The sequence below is a fragment of the Geotrypetes seraphini genome, chromosome 9, assembly GCF_902459505.1.
Source record: "Geotrypetes seraphini chromosome 9, aGeoSer1.1, whole genome shotgun sequence".
Taxonomy (NCBI): domain Eukaryota; kingdom Metazoa; phylum Chordata; class Amphibia; order Gymnophiona; family Dermophiidae; genus Geotrypetes; species Geotrypetes seraphini.
Window position 1 is genome coordinate 23,860,613 of NC_047092.1, and position 23,114 is coordinate 23,883,726.

Sequence of the window (23,114 nt, forward strand, 5' to 3'; positions counted from 1 at the left end):
CTGGTCACCTTTTCTGTCTTTCTTGTGCTTCTACCGTGTGAAGGTAGTAGGATCTCCTGTTATGGTGTGATAACAGCACCTATTGAAGGAGCATTAAATCATTTACATTATCTACTGTGGTAACAGTTAAGGGCGTACACATTATCTGTCATGCATTTAACGGTGGTGGGTGTATTTTCTCTTACTTTGTTGCATGGGTAGATGCTGTGCATGGATCCAGCAGGTGCAGTAGAAGCTTTGAAGTTACTGCACAGTAATGTCACACTTTAGACAAAGGACTTCATCGTGGCAAAATTCCTATGGCAGAATTTACTGGGGCAGAAGGGTGGTCAACTTTATAGCTACTGTTTTACATGGCCAATGACTTATTTATGATATCATTCTGTCCGTCTCCAGTGACAAAAAAAGCATGGGATAAACATAGAGGATCTCTAAAGAAAATGAAGAATGTAACTTAAAGAGCTAAGGCTACTACTGGACAGACTTGCATGGTCTGTGTCCCATATGTGGTGATTGGTGTAGGATGGGTTAGGAGGGCATCGATGGGAACTCCACTAACTTGGAACATGAGGCTATTATTGGTCAGACTTTATGGTAGATATCCTGCAAACAGGATGGTTGGATAGGCTGGAGTGAGCTTGGACAGCGACTTCAGCATTTGGAACCTAGGACAATACCAGGTGGACTTCTATTCTATGGCCCAGAAATATCAAAGAAGAGACAAGTTAATTTAATCATGTATTTGTAATGGGTATAACTAATGGGCAGACTGGATGGACCGTTCAGATGTTTATCTGACGTCATTTACTATGTTACCTGGCAGAAACCCAAAGAGTAGCAACATTCCAGAGCTTAGATTGTGATGTCATAATGCCTCATTCCACCAATGCTTAAGAGCCAACCTCAGCAGTGATGTCACAATGGCTTGATTAGATGGCAACTTCAGCATTTGGAACCTAGGACAATACCAGGTAGACTTTACAGTCTACGACTCAGAAATATCAAAATCATGCATTTTTAATGGATATAACTAATGGGCAGACTGGATGGACCATTCAAGTCTTTATCTGCCGTCATTTACTATGTTACCTGGCAGAAACCCAATGAGTAGCAACATTCCAGAGCTGAGATTGTGATGTCATATTGCCTATTCCACCAATGCCTAAGAGCCAACCTCACCAGTGATGCCACAATAGCTTGATAATATGGCAACTTCAGCATTTGGAACCTAGGACTGTACAGTCTATGACCCACAAATGTCAAAGAAGAGACAAGTTAATTTAATCATGCATTTTTAATGGATATAACTAACGGGCAGACTGGATGGACCGTTCAAGTCTTTATCTGCCGTCGTTTACTATGTTACTATACAATAATCAATCTATGAAGGAGATTTACATAAGAACATAAGAAGCGCCATCTCCGGATCAGACCTTCGGTCCATCAAGTCCGGCGATCCGCACACGCGGAGGCCCTGCCAGGTATACACCTGGCTTATTTTATAGCCAACCATATCTTTATATGCCTCTCTCAAGGAGATATGCATCTAGTTTGCTTTTGAAGCCTAGGACTGTCGATTCTGCAATAATCTCTCCTGGGAGAGTATTCCAGATGTCAACCACTCTCTGTGTGAAGCAGAACTTCCTGATATTAGTCCTGAACTTGTCCCCCCTTAGCTTCATTTCATGTCCTCTTGTCCGTGTCAAATTGGACAATGTAAATAATCTCTGCTCTATTTTGTCGATTCCTTTCAGTATTTTGAAGGTCTCGATCATATCCCCACGCAGTCTCCTCTTCTCAAGGGAGAACAATCCCAGTGTTTTAAGTCGATCCTCATATTCCAGTTTCTCCATACCCTTCACCAGTTTAGTCGCTCGTCTCTGCACCCTCTCCAGCAGTTTTATATCTTTCTTTAGGTAGGGAGACCAATGTTGGACACAGTATTCCAAGTGGGGTCTGACCATTGCCCTATAAAGCGGCATTATAACTTTCTCCGATCTACTTGAGATTCCTTTCTTTATCATGCCCAACATTCTATTTGCCTTCTTTGCCGCTGCCGCGCATTGTGCCGACGGCTTCAGGGTCCTATCTATCAGTACACCCAGATCCCTTTCTTGTTCACTTTTTCCCAGAGTTGCACCTGTCCAGGTTGAACCATTGAAAAGAAAAATCCCTTCTAGTTTAAAACACGCAGATGCAGTGCCATTAGCTGTGGCCTCAGGACTAGAGTAAAGGTACTATTTCACTTTTGCTGCATCGCGGGTTTGTCTGGCAGGGATATGTTCTTTTGGGCTACTCCTATTAAGGTCTGCGAATTAAACAGCACAGTCCTTTCAGAGGAGCTGGTACAGGTCATTACTCTTAGCTCACAGAGTCCTCAGGTCCTGGCAGAGTTGCTTAACTCTGAACATTTACATTTGATTTTATGATCCAATTTCTTTCCTGAAATAATATTAGCAGATTGACTTTGGTATTGTGCTTCTGGAAAAATTTGTCTCCTAAATTATTCCTGAGTGAAAAAAAGCAATTACAAGATTTACATATTTAGCATACTTGATACCAAACCATATTTTGTTTGCTACACCATGTGAAGAACATTTTTCTCCTAGGTACAGTTTCCTTGCCAGTAAAATATTCTGTGCCTCATCTAAGTGTGTTTTATCTACAGTAATGTTTGTTTCTTGCTGTTGGCAAACAAAGATACCCACACAAACGGGCACCCCTCCCTCCCCGAAGTACTTGTTCCATTACTGTTATTTATCTAGAAGATGAACCGTTTTGTAGTTCACTAAATCCAAAAAAAACATGTTTGTCCAAAATGGATTGCAATTAACCTGCAAAATTGGATGACACACATCATGAGACATTTAAAATGAGACTAAAACAGATTGGATTATAACATCAATAATAGAGAAAGATCTTTTATATGATGCTGATATGAAAGTGAGTAGAGAGGAGAAATAGCCTAGTGGTTGGAGACTCCTTCCCCTGGCACTCTTTGTGGGCAAAGCATTTGCCTCGCCATTGCTTCAAGTAAACAGAATTGCAGAAATAAAATGGCATGCGGTAAACCAGTGAAGAGTGTGGACTGTTATTCATCAATGCAAAATAGCAAGCACCATTACGGCCAGTGTGTCCTCATGAACTCTCCCTAGCAGGCCACCGTATTTTCCACAAGCTTGAGTAGAGAAAGGTCAGAGTTTGTCAAAGTTTTATTGTCAGTCAGCATCGTGTATCAGGATTTCTCCCATTTTGACACTGGGGTTTTCAGCTCCAAACAAAAACATGCTTCATTTAAATTCAAAGAAGAGCGGTGCTTGGGTGAAATCGTATATACTGTTTTTGCTGTTGTACTTGCTTAATAAAATAGATTTGAACATAAATTCAAAGAAGAAACCCCCCCCAAAAAAACCACGCCAGCAATTAGTCCAAACCACAATTCCCACAATGCCCTTCATTCACCTTCCTTGGTTTAGGCACTTGTGCAGTTTCAGTGATTTAGTTCAAATTGCAATACCCACAATGCCTATAAAAACATAAGATTTGCCGCTGCTGGGTCAGACCAGTGGTCCATGGTGCCCAGCAGTCCACTCACGTGGCGGCCCCAGGTCAAAGACTAGTGCTCTACATGAGTCCAGCCTCACCTGCGTACGTTCCAGTTTAGCAAGAACTTGTCCAACTTTGTCTTGAATCCCTGGAGAGTGTTTTCCCCTATAACAGATTCCAGAAGAGCGTTCCAGTTTTCTACCACTCTCTGGGTGAAGAACTTCCTTACGTTTGTATGGAATCTTTTCCCTTCTAACTTTAGCGAGTGCCCTCTCGTTCTCTTCACCATGGAGAGGGTGACAAAATTCATCACCGTTCCTGTCTCCGCGGATAACCGTGGGAAATAATCCCATGTCATTTTTTAGTGTCTATTTCAGCCTCAGTCCTTCTACGCCAGCATTCTTCAAAGCAAAGCTTGAGGGTCAGTGGTTGTGGCCATTCATACTCTGATTCTTATGTGAGCCAAGGATAATGAAGCCATTGTGACATCACTGATGTGATTGGCTCTTAGGCACTGGTGGAATGAGGCATTATGACATCACAATATCTGCTCTGGATACCAGAGACTATCATTCTGTAGTGTCTGTTTCAATCTCGGTCCTTCTACACCAGCATTCTTCAAAGCAAAGCTTGCGGGTCAGTGGTTGTGGCCATTCATACTCTGATTCTTATGTGAGCCAAGGATAATGAAGCCATTGTGACATCACTGATGTGATTGGCTCTTAGGCACTGGTGGAATGAGGCATTATGACATCACAATATCTGCTCTGGATACCAGAGACTGTCATTCTGTAGTGTCTGTTTCAACCTCGGTCCTTCTACACCGGTATTCTTCAAAGCAAAGCTTGTGGGTCAGTGGTTGTGGCCATTCATACTCTGATTCTTCCCTCTCTCCTTAAAGAATGACATGAAGATTGCTTACCGCGGTTATCCGTGGGGACAGTAACGGTGATGAATTTTGTCACCGTGTCATTCTCTACACCCAACCTCCTTTGGCCACCAGATGTCAGGTGTTTCAGGAATTTCCCCCTTGTATTTTTCAGTGTTTGTAAAAGGCAACTTTCTCCTTCCCCACCTGAAATCTCCTGGGTCAGGGAAAAACTTACTCTGGAGCTTTGGCACAGCATAACTTTTCTCTTTTCTATCCCTTCCCCCAACCTTGTTCCTATTGGGGCTCAGATTACTAGCAGGCTTTTTAAACCAAGGAAAATAAAGTAAGCTGGTTTATCTCCTAACATAGGAGCTGGCATAAGCACGGGTAACGTTTCATCGGCGAGTGCAGTGTGTCTGCCATAGTACACGAAAAAAAGGCACATGTTAAATTCCACAGGCCCAGTCCATGTGCAGATTTTATGCTGGGAATTTGCTGTCTGGAAAGCTTGAAGAAGACAACAGCGAGGTAATACACTGCGCAAGGAACCCCGTCAAAAATGCAGAACAAAACCACAATGGACCTGATACTATAAACAGCGCCTAGGGAAACGGTGCCTACTTCATGCCAATCCAAAATTCCCAACAGCCAAATGGAGATAACGAACTCTGACAAAATGAATAAAATGATCAATCCAAGAGAGAGAAATTTAAAATACAGTAATTTAAACATTTATAGAATCGCGTCTACTGGCGCCTAAATCAAGTTAGGCACTGGTAGGCATCTACAACGTAGGCGCCAGTGTATTAGGCCAGGGTTTTCCTGTCCATATTAGTCCAACAAGCGGTGGTGTCATGACGGAGAAAAATTGAAAACGTCTCCTGAGGTACCTTTATTGAGGAAGCGAAACAGGTGGACCCCTGTCGGGGAAAAGTTTGGATGGCCTGCCCCAGAGCTTCAGAAGCAGAACAGATACGCTTTTAGAGATAAGTGAGCTATGCTTTTTTTTTTTTGTTCAAAATGTTTTATTGGTTTTAAGGTAAAAGTACAAATATATGGAACATTGTAACATACATAACATCACTGTGTATGGAACATAGGTATATTGAAGCATATACATGGGTACTATTCGGATTACATTATAATATACAGAAACAAATGAGTTGTTAAGGTAAATTAAAAATCATAGACCACATCTAAAAGGGGTATATGTTAATTTGGAGATTCACAATACCGGGTAAGAGGAGACCATATAAGATCATATTGTATCAATCTTTTGTTTCGTTCAGCTATGGCCTTTTCATATTTTCCTGTCAAGCAAACAGAGTTCCACCAGGTGTGAAAGTCAACTTTGGATAAATCTTTCCAGTTGTATAGAATATTTTGGATATAAGTGAGCTATGTTTTAATTTTTCTGGCTGCAAGCTACTTAATAATTCTGAAAACAAGACATAATGAAGAAATAAGAAAATATATATAAAAGGAATTTTGTACAAATGATTACTATTTTTTGTTGTGACGATATGGGTCCCAGGAAAACACCTTGTGTGTTATGAACCAAAGTATTGAGGTCTGTTTTTGTCCACTTTGTCTATTATTATTTATAGAAGTCTCAGTTATGTTTGTGTGAATGAGGTTCCAACTATACTTGCAACAGTACATTTTTTGATTGATAGAAGTGGCATAAGCTTATGCCTTTACATGTACACATCCTTATGAATATCCAAACTCTAAGATAGATAGTTTTCATTAATTCAATCACATTTCATTGTCTCTTATAACTTCCAAAACCTCAACTGAATTGAAGTGAATAGACAATGAAATGTGATTGAATTAAAGAAAACTATCTATCCTAGAGTTTGGATATTCATAAGGATCTAGAGATATTGCTCTAAGAGAAAATATTGAGAGTTTAAGCCATTCTAAATATTAACTATTTGTTCTTTACATGTACACATGCATATACCCAATTAAGGAAGGTGCACACCTGTTTTCCTTTTTTGAATAGGCTCGAAACGGGCACCCTCCAAGTCGATGTTCTTCAATGCAAGGCCCTGCGGCCAATGATGGCCCCTGGAGGGCCTTAATCATCATTCTGGCTTATTTTTCTGCTACTCTTTGCCTGTTTACCCAGGCTCATGATGAAAAGGAGGAATCAGATGGGCGGAAGAGCCACTTGCTTGAAGGACAAAGCATTTCTCAGTGGACAAAGAGAATTTTCCTGATTGCATGTTAATTATTGATGTGCTTTTGTGGTTGAATGAACCTGACCTTTAATAAAACTATTATTTTCATGAAATCACTTATGCAGTCAACATCACCGGCAGACACATAAATGTTTCTGCATACCAACTAGATGATTTTCAAATCTTCGTGTTCATTAAGATGTTTTTTTTAGGTGGATGAGTGCTGGAATTATTGCATATTCTTCTGTCCTTCAAGGCCACAATTAATTTTCTCAACATACCAAATCAACCTGCTGAACAGTTAGAAAAGATTAAACTTAAAAAAAAGCATATTTTATTTATTTGGTTGAAGGCATTTTTCTGCACTCAAAGCGAAGTCGATAATCCCCCAGGGATGCAAATATCAACCATAAATTATTCATTACGGGGGCAATTTTCAAAGTGCTGGGTAGCTTGCAGCTCTCTGGGTACATAGTACATGTTTGCTACAATTAGATACTGACAGAGTTTTCCTTAATTTTGCACTGCATGAGACGTATCAAAAGTACACATTTTATTAATTTACTGTAAAACGCTTACCTAGTCCCTGTTTAATCATGGAAAGAGAGGTGATTGTAATTGTAAGAATACTTCAGATCTCTGTCCTCAGGTTGTATGAGGCTTGTGTTCAACAGTCCTCTACATTGTTTATAGTTTATTTCTTTATTTGTATCACACTTTATATAAAGCGGATCACAACAAATGCATACATAGTAAAATAACAGACATCATAACATGTTAGCGGCCAGCGCTCAACTATACAACAGGACATTCAGTTCCCATAATTCATCTTACAAACTAAGTATACGAATAGCCTTACTGGGTCAGACCAATGGCCCAACAAGCCCAGTAGGCCGTTCTCACGGTGGCCAATCCAGGTCACTAGTACCTGGCTAAAACATAAGGTGTAGCAACATTCCATATAAAATCCCCAAAGAGTAGCAAGATTCTAGAATCCCTAAGAGTAGCAACATTCCATGCAGAATCCCCAGAGAATGGCAATATTATAGAATCCTAAAGAGTAGCAACATTCCATGCTACCGATCCAGGGCAAGTAGTGGCTCCCCCATGTCTTTCTCAATAACAAGACTATGGACTTTTTCTCCAGGAAATTGTCCAAACCTTTCTTAAAACCAGCTACGGCTATCCGCTCTTATCACAACCTCTGGCAACGCGTTCCAGAGCTTAACTATTTTCTGAGTGAAAATAAATTCCTCCTATTGGTTTTAAAAGTATTTCCCTGTAACTTCGTCGAGTGTCCTCTAGTCTTTGTAATTTTTGACAGAGTTAAAAATCGATCCACTTGTACCCATTCTATTCCACTCAGGATTTTGTAAACTTCAATTGTATCTCCCCTCAGCCGTCTCTTTTCCAAGCTGAAGAGCCCTAACCGTTTTAGTCTTTCCTCATACGAGAGGAGTTCCATCTCCTTTATCATCTTGGTCACTCTTCTTTTTAATAATTTTTTAAAATTACTTAAGATTTCCTGTTAGCGTATACTGTATACAGTGCGATCTCAGTCCATTCTCAACGGCCTATACAGGAAAACATATGTGGCCTATTTTCTTTCAACCTTAATTGTTTGTCCGTTTGAATGTGTAGATCAACACGAACTACAGAGCGCAACTTTGGAAGCGGAACATACAGCTGAATACTAATTGGTGCTAATTGATTCACACAAAGATAAATCATCAACAGTAAATTATAACGTATTCGCTAGGTCTTTCTTCATGATACGAGATGGGTCATTTCAGAATGGCATGGTTATGTAATTTCCCATGTCCTTTATGAAAACGTTTGGCTTTGCATTCTTTCGGAAAAAAGTGCGTTCTCTTCCAAAAGAGCATTCACACTTTCCAAGAGTGCACACTCTTTCTCAATATGTTGTGTTTTCCCCATTATTTTTGTTTGAAAATGACATAGAATGACATGAGAAATGTTGTTGACATTTCCCACATTTCAAATGAATACACATCACTACTTTCCCAACAGTGACAGATTTTCCTCTCAGATATTCAGCACCACTCGGAATCCGGACAGCAGCATTAAATATCGGTTTTATTTAGCTGCTGTGGCTGACCTTTAAAAATGCTGATCATGGCAGCAGAACATTGGCCCATTAATCTATAATTTTTCATATCTACAATAGATTGCTATTTTCTGTGAAGAGGTCCTCTACAGTAGGATATATTAAACTAATTAGCAGAATTATCTCATGGTTTATAAATATAACTGATTCATGCAGCCATCTTTCTAATTGTCTTTTCTGGTTGTATGTACGAGTGACTTCCAACTTAATTTCTGGGAACAAATCAGTAGCAGTGCCCCATAAAATCTGTCCCATTAACCCCTTTTCTACAATGTAAATTAACCTTACTAGAACACCAGAAATATTGTTAAGACCACATCTCGACCTGTTTTTCTAGAATTCTTCAGCTACAGGCAATCACTGGGTTAAGAACAAGTTACATTTTTAAAGCTGTTCATAAGTCGGATTTGTATGTAACTCAGAACTTGTAGATTTTAAGATTCTTGCTGCTTACCTCTACTCCCAGCTGTCATAAGGGCCAACTGTCCCTACCAGTGTTCCCTCTGGTATAGCATGCACAACCACACACTGTTCTTAATATGGCCATGCATCGTTCCTGAACCTGCTGCAGAAAAGTGTAGGAGTCTATGCCACTGAAAATATTGCTCAGTGAAATCAAATGAAGCCACGACTGGGTTCTTAAGTATGAGTCTTACTTAAGCTGGGTGTCTGTAACTCGGGGACTGCCTGTATTTTTCTGGTTTCCAAGATGGTACGCACTCAGGACAGTTTTGCTCTTCAGACATCTGGTGGTGGTCAGTGATTTTAAAGGCATTTGACCACTGTGGGCTGATTTGTACCAAATATTTAGTGCCAGCCTCTATCTGGGTACCAACGGTGAATATCCAAGCATTCTCTCAGGAGTTAGCCTGATGATATGTGTTGGCACACAGATAGCTATCTAAGCTACTTAGGATGGCTATTTATGTGGACCTACTGGCACTAAAGATCTCCAGTGTATGGACAATTTCAGGGACCATCCTGATTCAACCACTAGGATTATCGCTCCCTTATTTAATAAACTTACATGTACAGGTTCAGGTTTAACATAGACAAGTTATAGAATTGTGTCAGTTAAGCATTTAACTTAGTATAATAATTAGCCATTAATCAATGTTGACAACCAATTATTGGCTACAATTGGTGTTAATTGTTACTAAATATCTGTTATGCATGTAATTGTGTTTAGTAGGGATTCTATGTTGCACATTAGAGAATGACACGGTGACAAAATTCATCACCGTTCCCGTCTCCGCGGATAACCACGGGAAATAATCCCATGCACATGTAAAATCAATGGAGGGACATTTTGAAAAGGACATCTAAGTCCGATTTGGATGTTTCTCACAAGATGTCCAAATTTGGAGTCTCAGAAATATCCATTTTTGAAAGGTGAACCGCTAGACATCTAAATAGTATATATACACGTATATAAACACACATTCATAGACCCCCCAACATTTTTCCAAATAATCCAAAAATGTCCTACTGCAGCGAAAGCTTCTGCCTGAAATTTGAGACATTTCAGAGTACTTTTGTATTCAACAGGAAGGAGTATGTACCTGGTCACGTATGACAAAACATGGAGGAACTGGAAAAAAATTCACAAAAAACCCCAAATGATATTTCAGTTTAAATGTACACTGGTGGAAAATGCTCAATACCTTAACCCCTCAAGAGCACTTAACTGTAAACTATCTTCAAACCATTATAACTAAATAGGTAAAAAAGCCTCAGATGCTGCAAAGCAAACGTTGCTTTTAGATTTAAAAAAGGAGCTTATGCAATTTGTTGGCTCCCTTTCAGCTTTCTATCACTGGCGAGAAACCCAGTCTTTTTCAACCTTTTTACACCTATGGACCTGCAGAAATAAAAGAATTATTCTGTGGACTGGCATCGGTCCGTGGACCGGCGGTTGAAGAACACTGGGCTAAGTCATGGGCCAGACCCCGCCCCCATAATAGTACTAATTGCACCTTGCACGTCCTGTGCCTCATCTGGAAGCCTTCCCTCTGATGTTGCAACGTCAGAGAGAAGGCTTCCGGTCCAGGCGCAGGATGCCCGTAGGAGCCACTGCCTGTGGCTTTGTGCACTGAATCAGTTAGGAAGAGGGAGCTGGCTCCAAGATAACGCCGCATCGATCGCACCGTGGACCGGCGGTTGAAGAACACTGTTTTGGGCCTGATGCACGTGCTGGCCCTGTGGACCGGCAGGAAATTTCTGTGGACCGGCACTGGTCCATGGACCGGTGGTTGAAGAATACTGCCCTAGATTATGCTTGAAAGGACAATCCAAAAACAACAAGCAGCACTTATCTTTCACTGCCATGACTGCTACTTTCTCTTTTGAGTAAATAAAAGCTGACCATGGCCAGCATTTCATGATCTGCTGATCATTTCTTCAGGGCTCTGAAGTGTTATCAACACATAGGGCTCCTTTTACTAAGGTGTGCTAGCGTTTTAACCCCGCGGAAAATACTAACACTAGCTCTATGGAGGCATTAGCGTCTAGTGTGTGCGGCATTGTAGCGTGCGCTAAGCGCGGGCTAAAAACGGTAGCGCACCTTAGTAAAAGGAGCCCATAGAGTCTGTGGGGTAAGGTCACATATGTACATAAAAGATATTTTTAATAAAATATCAAGTGTGTGCCTTGTCAAGAAAGGCGCACATAGGCATAGGCAGGGGTGAGTATGAGAGTTTGCAAGTACTGTACAGTATGATTCTAGCTTACACCGAAGTTAAGAATAGTGTAGAGCTGGGGCTACTGTCCGTGGTTCTGGAATATTTTCATTTCCTTTCTGGTTAGGATCTCAACCTCATGAAACATGGAAAGTAGGCTCACTCGTTTGCATGGCAGTCTATTTAGAACATCCCAGGTACCAAAATACAGGAGAATGTATCCAGAAATGTCAATTTATACCAGAAGAAGGGGATCTTTTGGAAGAGAATCATTTCAACATTCAAAAAGAGATATCTCCCAGATTCTATAACATTTGGGTGGTCTAAAATTGGGCACAGTGGTTAAAGCTACGGCCTCAGCACCCTGAGGTTGTGGGTTCAAACCCACGCTGCTCCTTGTGACCCTGGGTAAGTCACTTAATCCCCCCATTGCCTCAAGTAGATTAGATAGATTGTGAATCCACCAGGACAGACAGGGAAAAATGCTTGAGTACCTGAATAAATTAATGTAAACCATTCTGAGCTCCTCTGGGAGATTGTATAGAAAACTGAATAAATAGTATGAAAAGTTTCTGGTAACCAGAGCTGATACTGTGATGTCACAATGCCTCATTCCTCCAATAAGAGCCAACCTCATCAGTGATGTCACAACGGCTTGATTGTCCTTTACTTGGCTCACTTCTAATACATTTTGATTTCCAGAGTGGCGCAGTGGTTAAAGCTACAGCCTCAGCACCCTGAGGTTGTGGGTTCAAACCCACGCTGCTCCTTGTGACCCTGGGCAATACACTTAATACCCCCATTGCCCCAGGTACATTAGATAGATTGTGAGCCCAGACAAGGAAAAATGCTTGAGTACCTGAATAAATTCATGTAAACTGTTCTGAGCTCCCTTAGGAGAATGGTATAGAAAATTGAATAAATAAATAAAAAAGAATTAGTTATTAGGTTCCAGTGATTAGAGCTAACAAGCACATAATTGACACTCAATATAATCTGAGCACCAATCTGGCTTCTTACTATTTGGTAACAATAAGAACATATGAATAAAAGAATAGCCTTACTGGGTCAGACCAATGGTCCATCAAGCCCAGTAGCCCATTCTCACGGTGGCCAATCCAGGTCACTAGTACCTGGCCAAAACACAAGCTGTAGCAATATTCCATGCTCCAATACAGGGCAAGCAGTGCCCCCCCCCCCACCCCCGTGTCTTTCTCAATAACAGACTATGGACTTTTCCTCCAGGAACTTGTCCAAACCTTTCTTAAAACCAGCTACGCTATCCACTCATACCACATCTTCTGGAAACTAGTTCCAGAGCTTAACTATTCTCTGAGTGAAAATTTTTTTCCTCCAATTGGTTTTAAGAGTATTTCCCTGTAACTTCATCGAGTGTCCCCTAGTCTTTTTGAAGGCGTGAAAAATCGATCCGCTTGTACCCGTTCTACTCCACTCAGGATTTTGTAGACTTCAATCCTATCTCCCCTCAGCTGTCTCTTTTCCAAGCTGAAGAGCCCTAACCATTTTAGTCTTTCCTCATACGAAAGTAGTTCCATCCCCTTTACCATCTTGGTCGCTCTGCGTTGAACCTTTTCTAGTGCCACTATATCTTTCTTGAGATAAGGAGACCAGAATTGAACGCAATACTCCAGATGAGGTCGCACCATGGAGCGATACAGGGGCATGATGACATTCTTAGGGCTCCTTTTACAAAGGTGCGCTAGTGGTTTAACGCTCGTAATAGCATGCGCTAAACCGCCGGACGCGCTAGTCGCTACCGCCTCTTTTTAAGCAGGCAGCAGGTTTTGGCCAGTGCGGGGGTTAGCGCGTGATGAAAAGTCAGGCGCGTTAACCCCGCTAGCTCACCTTTGTAAAAGGAGCCCTTAGTCTTGTTAACCATCCAACGGGCACCAAAATTGAATCATGCGCAGTTCAAAAGAGCGGGCATGGCCATGGGCGAGGCGTAGGTTGGTCAGGGATGATTCACCCAAGATTCATGCAGCGTTACAGAATTGTGGGCTTCTGCATCCAATCTGTGTTCCAAGAGTTATTCCAGGTTATAGTCCTTGAGCCCCAAAGTTGAGTGCCAAATTCAGTGCTCAATGCTATTCTACAGAGTGTTTATCCCAAAGACCCCTTTATAGAACAGCATTGTGCATTCACTTTTATCAGCACTGAACTTTTGGCACCATTTATAGAATCTGTGTGTTTGCAGGCAGACAGTTTTCAAAGGCACTCTATAAGCAGGAGCTTCCATTTAGGTCCAGACAATGAAAGTCCCTTCTACAACAATGGCTGGGTACTTGGATTCCATTACTGAATACTGGTGTAACCCAGCTTCAGTGCACCTAACATTTACATGCCTGCAGTTATGCTGGTCATAGAACTGGTATAATCTAACAAATGGAATTTGTTGCCAAAGAATGGTAAAAGCAGTTAGCGTAGCAGGGTTTAAAAACATTATTAGGAGGGACATTGGGGAAATCTGAATAAATTCATGTAAACAGTTCTGAGCTTCCCTGGGAGAATGGTATAGAAAATTGAATGAATAAATAAATAATTGGATTTTATCATTTATTATTTGTTGTTAATAAAAGGAGGTGTTTGAAGACTAGGCATGCTCTGCTCCCTTTTTTTGGATTTTGTAATCTGTAGTGCACCAAGTTTTGTATCGACTGGCCCCAATGAGTTTCCAACCGCTTTGAATTTTGACAAGGCGGTATATCAAATTTTTTAATAAACCTGAAACCTGAAATATATCGACCAGGAAGTGTGTTTGAGGTCTGAGGGAGGGATGAAGCTGACAGTAGTCAGGGAACTGGGACTGCACTTTGTGGTGACGAAAGCTGCAATGTTTTTGATAGTGGGTGTGAAATTGTGGAATGCTGTACCAGGGAACTTGCGACTTTGCGCAGATTGTGCGAATTTTAAGAAATTATTAAAAACTCAGCTATTTGTCAGTGCCTTCGTATAATATGTTAGAAGTGGATAGTTAAATGATACAGTAATGCAGTTGTGCGATATACAACAAACAGGAAAGAGAATGACAGACAATGTCTTTGTTTTATATGCTGTCTTATTTTAATAAGTGTATGGTTGTGTGGGGTTTTTTTTTTTTTTTTTTTTTTTGTAAACTGCTTAGTTATAGGCGGTCTATACATTTTTAAAATAAATAAATAAATGCATTTAACTGCACGGCCAATTTGCATGCACTGCTTTAGTCGTCATATATGGAATCTGAGGGTTAATGGCCATGTGCTAATATTGCCATTAATGCACGTCAAAGCAACAATAGCAGAGATGATGGAGATCAAGTCCAAATGTTTAACTTTATTAACAAGTATGGCTTCCTAATGACTCGATATGGACCTGTGTTTCGGCTCAACAGCCTGTATCGGGAGTCTGTGGGTCAAAAAAGCCACAGGTGAAATAATAGAACTGGATGTTAAAATACACTTTAAAACAAACTTCGATAGTCTCCGAAATCAAATGTGCTCGTCAGTGAAAAGATAACACCACTCAACGAACGGCCTATGTTCGATCTCCAGCATTGAGAAAATGGCATAAAATTAGTTTTGAATATTAGCCAGTGTATTTCTACACAACAGATGTTTTTAGACTGTTTGGAAACTACTGTATCTGAGATGACGTCTCTGTTTACTGTATTCAAAGGACAGCTTGTAAGGGGAAAATTAAATGCTGGCAAACATTTTTGACTTTCAGCCTATTCTCCGCCTTGAAGCTGGCATCTGAAGCATATATGAAAATCTCTCTCCCCACTTTCCAGATGTGCAGGCGGACAGCTTGGAAATAACTATAAACTATGAAATAATTATTGGATGCAACAGCTTTAAATAGGGAGGAGGTAAGTGGCAGGGACTGAAACCTAGTCAGACACTAGTTACACATAAGAGCTCGGACACTCGGCATCAATAAGACTGATTCCATCTCTGAATCCAATCATTTTAATCGCACCCAAATACAGACAATAAACACAGTTGTGTTGCTGTCACATGTCGGAAGAACTGAGATCATAAGAACCCTAATTAGGTTTTTGTGGAAGGAACCTGATATAATTATAAACAGGTTTGTAAATCTAAGTTGATTACATTTCTACTACTCATAAGAAAGGTTGAACCAGTAAATCATTTAAGACAAAAACTAGTGTGCTCTCTCTACTGATTCATTTCCAAATATCTTATTGAACAGAAGCAGCTTAGAACAGTGTTCTTCAACCACTGGTCCATGGACCAGTGCCGGTCCACAGAAATTTCCTGCCAGTCCACAGGGCCAGCACGTGCATCAGGCCCAAAACAGTGTTCTTCAACCGCCGGTCCACGAGCGATCGATGCAGTGTTATCTTCGAGCCAGCTCCCTCTTCCTAACTGATTCAGTGCACAAAGCCACGGGCAGTGGCTCCTACGGGCGTCCTGCGCCTGAACCGGAAGCCTTCTCTCTTGACGTTGCAACGTCAGAGGGAAGGCTTCCAGATGAGGCACGGGACGTGCAAGGTGCAATTAGTACTATTATGGGGGCGGGGTCTGGGGTGGAGATTGGGTAGAGATGGGCGGGGTCTGGCCCACGACTTAGCCCCGTGTTCTTCAACCGCCGGTCCACGGACCGATGCCGGTCCACAGAATAATTCTTTTATTACTGCCGGTCCATAGGTGTAAAAAGGTTGAAAAACACTGGCTTAGAATAAATAACACATATCACAGTATTAATGTTGACTTGTCAACAGTTCAAAACAAGGTTTGTCTTTGTACCATAGGCAGTGGAATACTATACGACTCAGGAAACTGGGACTGTTTACCCTCGAGAAGAGAAGACTGAGAGGGGATTTGATAGAGACTTTTAAAATATTAAAAGGATTTGATAAGATAGACCAAGAAGCAGAAATGCTAACATTTTCAGATGTGACACGGACAAGAGGTCATAGCCTGAAACTGAGTGGCAGCAGGTTTCGGACAAATGTCAGGAAGTTCTGTTTCACTCAGCGCGTGGTGGGTGCTTGGAACGCACTCCCGGAGGAGGTTGTGGCGGAGACTACGGTCCTGGGATTCAAGCGCAAGTTGGATGCACACCTTCTTGCATATCATATTCAAGTTTCAAGTTTCAAGTTTATTATGTGATTTGATTAATCGCCTAATCTACATTCTAGGCGATGTACAAACAATAACGAATAAATAAAAACTTGGGTAATTATTAAAAAAACAAATAATATTACATAATTACAAAAACTTACAGTCATAAAACATTAGGAAAAATATATTTAAAGGGTTACAATCTGGTTCAAATTTTATATTTCAGGATTAAACAACAGGGAGGGAATAAAAGCACAAATATGAAAATGAGATGATAGGAAGAAATATAAAGTTATTTAATTAACTAAAAGCATCATTGAAAAAAAAACTTTTAAGCTTAATCTTAAAATTAACTAAATTCTTTTCTTCTCTGATAAAAATAGGAAGATTATTCCAGGTTTGTGGAGCAGTTACTGAAAAAATAGTAAGCCGTCGAGTGTTGAGGGATACGGTAAAGTCGGGTCTCCAAAAAGGAGTACCTAAAATGGGCCGCCGCGTGTGCGGAGCACCGGACTAGATGGACCTCGGTCTGATCCGGTGAGGGCGTTTCTTATGTTCTTACTATTTTGTTTGGGGGAGGGGCCCAAGGGCTCCGCTCTAGCCAGCAGAATCCTGCTGCACAGCCTTTCACCAGCTCCTGACTCCCCCTCCCCCTCCTTCTCTTAGCTCTATACTTTTAAATCTTTGGCTAGCTGCCGCGCAGCGTCAACGAGCAGAATGACGGGTTCTGGGGCAGGCATGCTCATTGACGTTGCGCAGCGACCGCCCAAAGATTTAAAAGTACAGTGCCGAGAGGGGGGTGGGCGGGAGAGTATGCCATAACCGACCAGCGACCGCCAATCTTTGGGGAGGCCATGGCCCCGTGGCCTCCCCTGTTCTGGTGCCCAGGCTTTGTACAGAGCTGTGAATATATCCTTACAGTTAATTACAAGAGCTCTGCCAACGTCTCCAGATCCAAGAACCGAGCCTTGTCTCGCTCACTTTCACCGAACGACTTTAAAGAAGCCATTGGTCGTTCTTAACGCAGCCGTTTAGTTTCAGCTCTGTACGCTTAAATAAATCTTGCCTGATGCCATCCTTAATCACTTTTCTCCTAATATAATTGTTCAAAATTATATGAATTGATAAGGTTTATAAATGCATATATTCTATGCAGTAGTGGTGGTTGAGATTAAATTTAATGTTTCTTCAGTAGGATTCCTCCTTCTCATCTGCCTGTGCAGAAGGCAGACGGGGGGGGGGGGGGGAGGAGGAGGAGGAATCAGCTGTGCAGAAGGCTGATAGGAGGAGAGGCAGAAGAATCGGCTGTGCAGAAGGCTGATTGGCTGATGAGGGGGGAGAGAGGAGGAGGAATTGGCTGTGTAGAAGGCTGATTGGCTGATCGGGGGGGGGGGAAGGGAAGGAGGAGGAGTTGGCTGTGCAGAAGGCTGATAGGGGGAGAGGGGGGGAGGGAGGAGGAGGAGGAATCAGTTGTGCAGAAGACTGATAGGGGGAGAGGCAGAGGAATCGGCTGTGCAGGCTGAATGGCTGATGGTGGGAGAGAGAGGAGGAGGAATTGGCTGTGCAGAAGGCAGATTGCTGACCGGGGGGAGGGAAGGAGGAGGAGTTGGCTGTGCAGAAGGCTGATAGGGGGAGAGGGGGGAGGGAGGAGGAGGAGGAATCAGCTATGCAGAAGGCTGATAGGGGGAGAGGCAGAAGAATCGGCTGTGCAGAAGGCTGATTGGCTGATGAGGGGGGAGAGAGGAGGAGGAATTGGCTGTGCAGAAGGCAGATTGGCTGACCGGGGGGGGGGAAGGAAGGAGGAGGAGTTGGCTGTGTAGAAGGCTGATAGGGGGAGAGGGGGGGAGGGAGGAGGAGGAGGAATCAGTTGTGCAGAAGGCTGATAGGGGGAGAGGCAGAGGAATTGGCTGTGCAGGGGAGAGGGGGGAGGGAGGAGGAGGAGGAATCAGCTGTGCAGAAGGCTGATAGGGGGAGAGGCAGAGAAATCGGCTGTGCAGAAGGCTGATTGGCTGATGGGTGGGGTGGGGAGAAGGAGGAGGAGTTGGCTGTGCAGAAGGCAGATTGGCTGATGGGGGGAGAGAGGAGGAGGAATCAGCTGTGCAGAAGGCAGATTGGCTGACCGAGGGGGGGGGGGGGGGGGAAGGAGGAGGAGTTGGCTGTGCAGAAGGTTGATTCGCGGACTCAGTCAGTCCCTGCATTTTCTTACCGGAAGAGGCAGTCAGAAAATATCGCGAATGACTGAGTCCACGAATCACGAACCACGAATTTGCGGGGGTCTACTGTAATAGGCTCAAGTGTTCCAATGATTTAATTATTGCAGCTAATGAACACTTAATTAACACTAATTATGATGTGAATGGTGATCTGGCTATGTACAATTCTGTACCAATAGGCCTCTAAATTGGATTGCGCGTAACTCAGAAGGGGAGGGGGCTATGTCCATGGGAGGGACATGAGTGGTTCAGGGGCAGTCACAAAAGATATGCACAGTGTTACAGAATAGCACGGATCCATGCCCAATTTGGATTTACAGAAGGTTTCTGCTGGCATAAGTCATGCTCAAAGTTGAGTACCAAATGTGGTGCCCAAAGGGTCTGTTTCTATAAACGGTGCTCAACTTGTAGGTGCTGGTATGCGCAGTTGTCAATCAACCGCTAGGTATGCTTTATAGAATCATGCTTAGTGGTGCCTAAGTGGACTTAAGTGTTGCCAGGCATCGTTGAGGTAGGCAGCTGTATCCCCTCTTTGATGACCTCAAGGCTTTATAAGGACTTTCCTGGGATTAATCATTCTGCCCAATGGTCTTGGTGATGGCACTATGTCTGGGTTTTGAAATGAAATCGCATTGGGAGGAGGCATCTGCTCATGCCTTCCTGTCCAACGAACAGGCAATGGGTGGGAGGGGGGCTGGGCTGGGCTGGGGCGGAGCTGGGGCAAAATGGTGCGGGGATGGATGGAACTGAGCAGGCCTGGGGGGGGGGAGGCGGGTCTAAGGGGTCTGGAGAGTTTGTGGCGCAGTGGTTAAAGCTACAACCTCAGCATCCTGAGGTTGTGGGTTCAAACCCACGCTGCTCCTTGTGACCCTGGGCAAGTCACTTAATCCCTCCCCCCATTGCCCCAGGTACATTAGATAGATTGTGAGCCCACCAGGACAGACAGGGAAAATGCTTGAGTACCTGACTAAACTCATGTAAACCATTCTGAGCTCCCCTGGGAAAACGGTATAGAAAACTGAATAAATAGTATGAAAAGTTTCTGGTAACCAGAGCTGATACTGTGATGTCACAATGCCTCATTCCTCCAATAAGAGCCAACCTCATCAGTGATGTCACAATGGCTTGATTGTCCTTTACTTGGCTCACTTCTAATACATTTTGATTTCCAGAGTGATGCAGTGGTTAAAGCTACAGCCTCAGCACCCTGGGGTTGTGGGTTCAAACCTATGCTGCTCCTTGTGACCCTGGGCAAGTCACTTAATCCCCCCATTGCCCCAGGTACATTAGATAGATTGTGAGCCCACCAGGACAGACAAGGAAAATGCTTCAGTACCTGAATAAATTCATGTAAACTGTTCTGAGCTCCCCTGAGAAAACGGTATAGAAAATTGAATAAATAAATACTGACATAAAATCTGATAACCCTAGGGATCACCCCATTGAAAGCCAGGTTCACTCCAAAATTGTAACACCCTTTGTTAATCTTCCAATCATGTAGTTGAATTTGCCATTGTTCGGTTTAGTGATTTGCTTCTTTTATGTCATAACAGTTGTAAAACGCTCTATACACCGACTTTCACTGCCTGTCTACTTTCTAAAGTGTTCATTCACTTTCTAAGGTGACAAATCAATTGTTATGTTTCTAAGTCTTTCATATGTCAGATGTGCCATTAGGATGTTGTCTTAAAAGGTTCTAGAATCTGTCAGTAGGCAATCCTATTATTTTTACATCAGTCAAGAAACACTGTATACTACAATTTAAAATCTAAAAATAAAAAACAAACCCCTCCAATCTAAATAATTCCAGACATATTACTGCCTCCTTTTTTGGTTCAAAATTTGTAGCAATGCAGTAGAAAATATATCTTATTTGGACATTTTTCTTCAATACCAACCTATTATTAAGTTGAAATTTATTTCCTGACATAATTTTCTCAAGTGTTAATTGTTTATAGATAATGTTCTATCTAGAGTTTTGGTCTTCTATCAAAAGACATTTCAATTTCAAGCCATTTTCTATTCTTTCTCTAATGCAGTACGAAAACCATCACAAATCTGACACCGCAGCTCCTGATTGGTAAGGCCCGACTTAGTGCAGGAAGAGACGGTCGGAGCATACAGCGAGTGATTTCCTGCACTCGCCGGCGCTCCGGCTGCTCTCTCCTGCCTCTCCCGCTGCCCTCTCCAGTCTCCCCCATTGAAAAACCGTATTTGTGGTTTTTCATGATTCACGGGGGTTCCTGGAACGGAACCCCCCTGAATATCGGGGGAATACTGTATTTAAATGTCTATTATATGTCCCTTCTCCCGCCTCTCCTCCCCTCTCCAAAGTATACAGATTGAGATCTTTAAGTCTGACCCCACGAAGACCACCGACCATTTTAATAGCCTTCCTCTGGACCAACTCCATCCATTTTATATCTTTTTGAAGGTGCGGCCTCCAGAATTGTACACAATATTCTAAATGAGGTCTCACCAGAGTCTTATACAGGGACATCAATACCTCCTTTTTCCTACTGGCCATACCTCTTCCTATGCACCCTAGCATCTTTCTAGTTCATGGAAAATTCTCTGAAAATGGTTTGTATTCTTTAAATCAACGTGGCAATCGGGCACCACTCGAACAGATAAGCTAGCATTTTATGCGTCTATATTCTAGTACCATATCTACCAACAAGGGTTATTCTACCCTGTTGGCATTCTGAAGATTCCTGAACACAGAGTTGTTGCTTTAGACGTCAGATTAGGACGTTTACATGTTGTGATTAATGATGGAAATGGCTGGAAGCGTGAGTCACATCAAAGGTAGGCACCAGAAATCTAGGTCTTGAAAACCCTGGCCTACATTTCTGGCGCCTACCTTTGACGGAGGCATTATTCGCTAAACGGCACTGTTGCATGACTGACGCACGATCGGCAGTCGCTTTTAAGGTGTAGCCAATAATGGCAATATTTATAGAATCCGCACCTTTTTGACTCTGGGCACGTCACTTAACACTTCATCGCCCCAGGTACACAATAAGCACCTGCCCAAAATATGTAAACTGCTTTGATTGCAACCATACAGAAAAAGCAGTATAGCAAGTCCCATCCCCTTTAAAATTGTTACTTAGACAGATGGCGATCCAAGAGTTTGCCTTAGATTATATTTATCCACCCACACTAACTAATGAGTCTTTATTTTTGTTCTAAATGGGAAGCCGAACTTCTTTCTGAAAACCGTTCTTACTGAAAACCGTAGTCTCATCTGTAAATTTAACATTTACTCATTTTGCAGGGCTTTTTTGTTTTTTTAAAAATATATGTATTTCTGAAGAAAATTACAACCTTCAAGCCACTGTAGAGAACAAAGCATCGTGCTTCCTTTCATCGTTCCCTTGAACAGAGAATAATATTTACCACAAGTTCTTCCTTTGATGCCGAGTCTTACCTTTCATCTCCAATTCTAATTAGCATTATTGTTTTTAAATAATAATTACAGATCTTCCAAATTAAGGAAAAAAAATATGATACCAGGATGCCTGAACTTACTAAATCCAGAACTTTTAATGCACAATGAAAGATAAGATGTGAACAATGTAACATACATTTCTCAATGTCACGATTATATTTTAAATATGACAATTAGAGAGCTTATTTATCATACATGCATTTTTGATCATTAATTTATTTTTTTTTTAATGCCATAAAAAAGAATAACTAAATATATTCTGCATCTTTTCTCATATTTTTTTTTCAAGAAATAAATGGGTCAATCCTATAAAATGGTACTCAAAATTAAGCATTTTGAAAAATCCACGCCAAGTGCTAATCTCCGAGGCGTAGCTGGGGGAGGGGGGGAAGTTGCTCCTCCAAATGTTCTTGTACGGCTCTCCTGAATTGAAGAATGGAATGTGGACCACAATCTGCCTTAATTTGTACTGATTCGTGTTGATTGGGGTTTACTTATTTCATATAACAGTTTTAGTGGATATGTTTTAGAAATGTTAATTTTTTTTAATGCTCTCAAAGCTCTGCCAGTGGCGGAACCGTGAAGTGTGCTGTGCCGGGAGTTGTATTAAGACCTTGCTTTCAGGCCACTTCAGAGACTTTTCTATCTCAAATTTGTTTTATTTTATTTTTAATTTTCTATTTCTTTGATTTTTGATCTTGGAAATGTATTATATGTTGTTATTCCATATTTTTAGTTTATCAGGTACTTCGGGACGGGTAGGGTCATTTTTCTCAAGTACCTAATTTCATTTTAGTTTGATACATTGTGAACCGCTTAGGTCAGTAAAATGCAGGAGCGGTAGATCAAATCTTAAGTAAACATAAACATACTTGCAATGACAATGGTACCTATGTACTTTTATAAACCACCTTTCTTTTGGCTCTCCCCAGATGCTTCAGGCTATTTTATTAA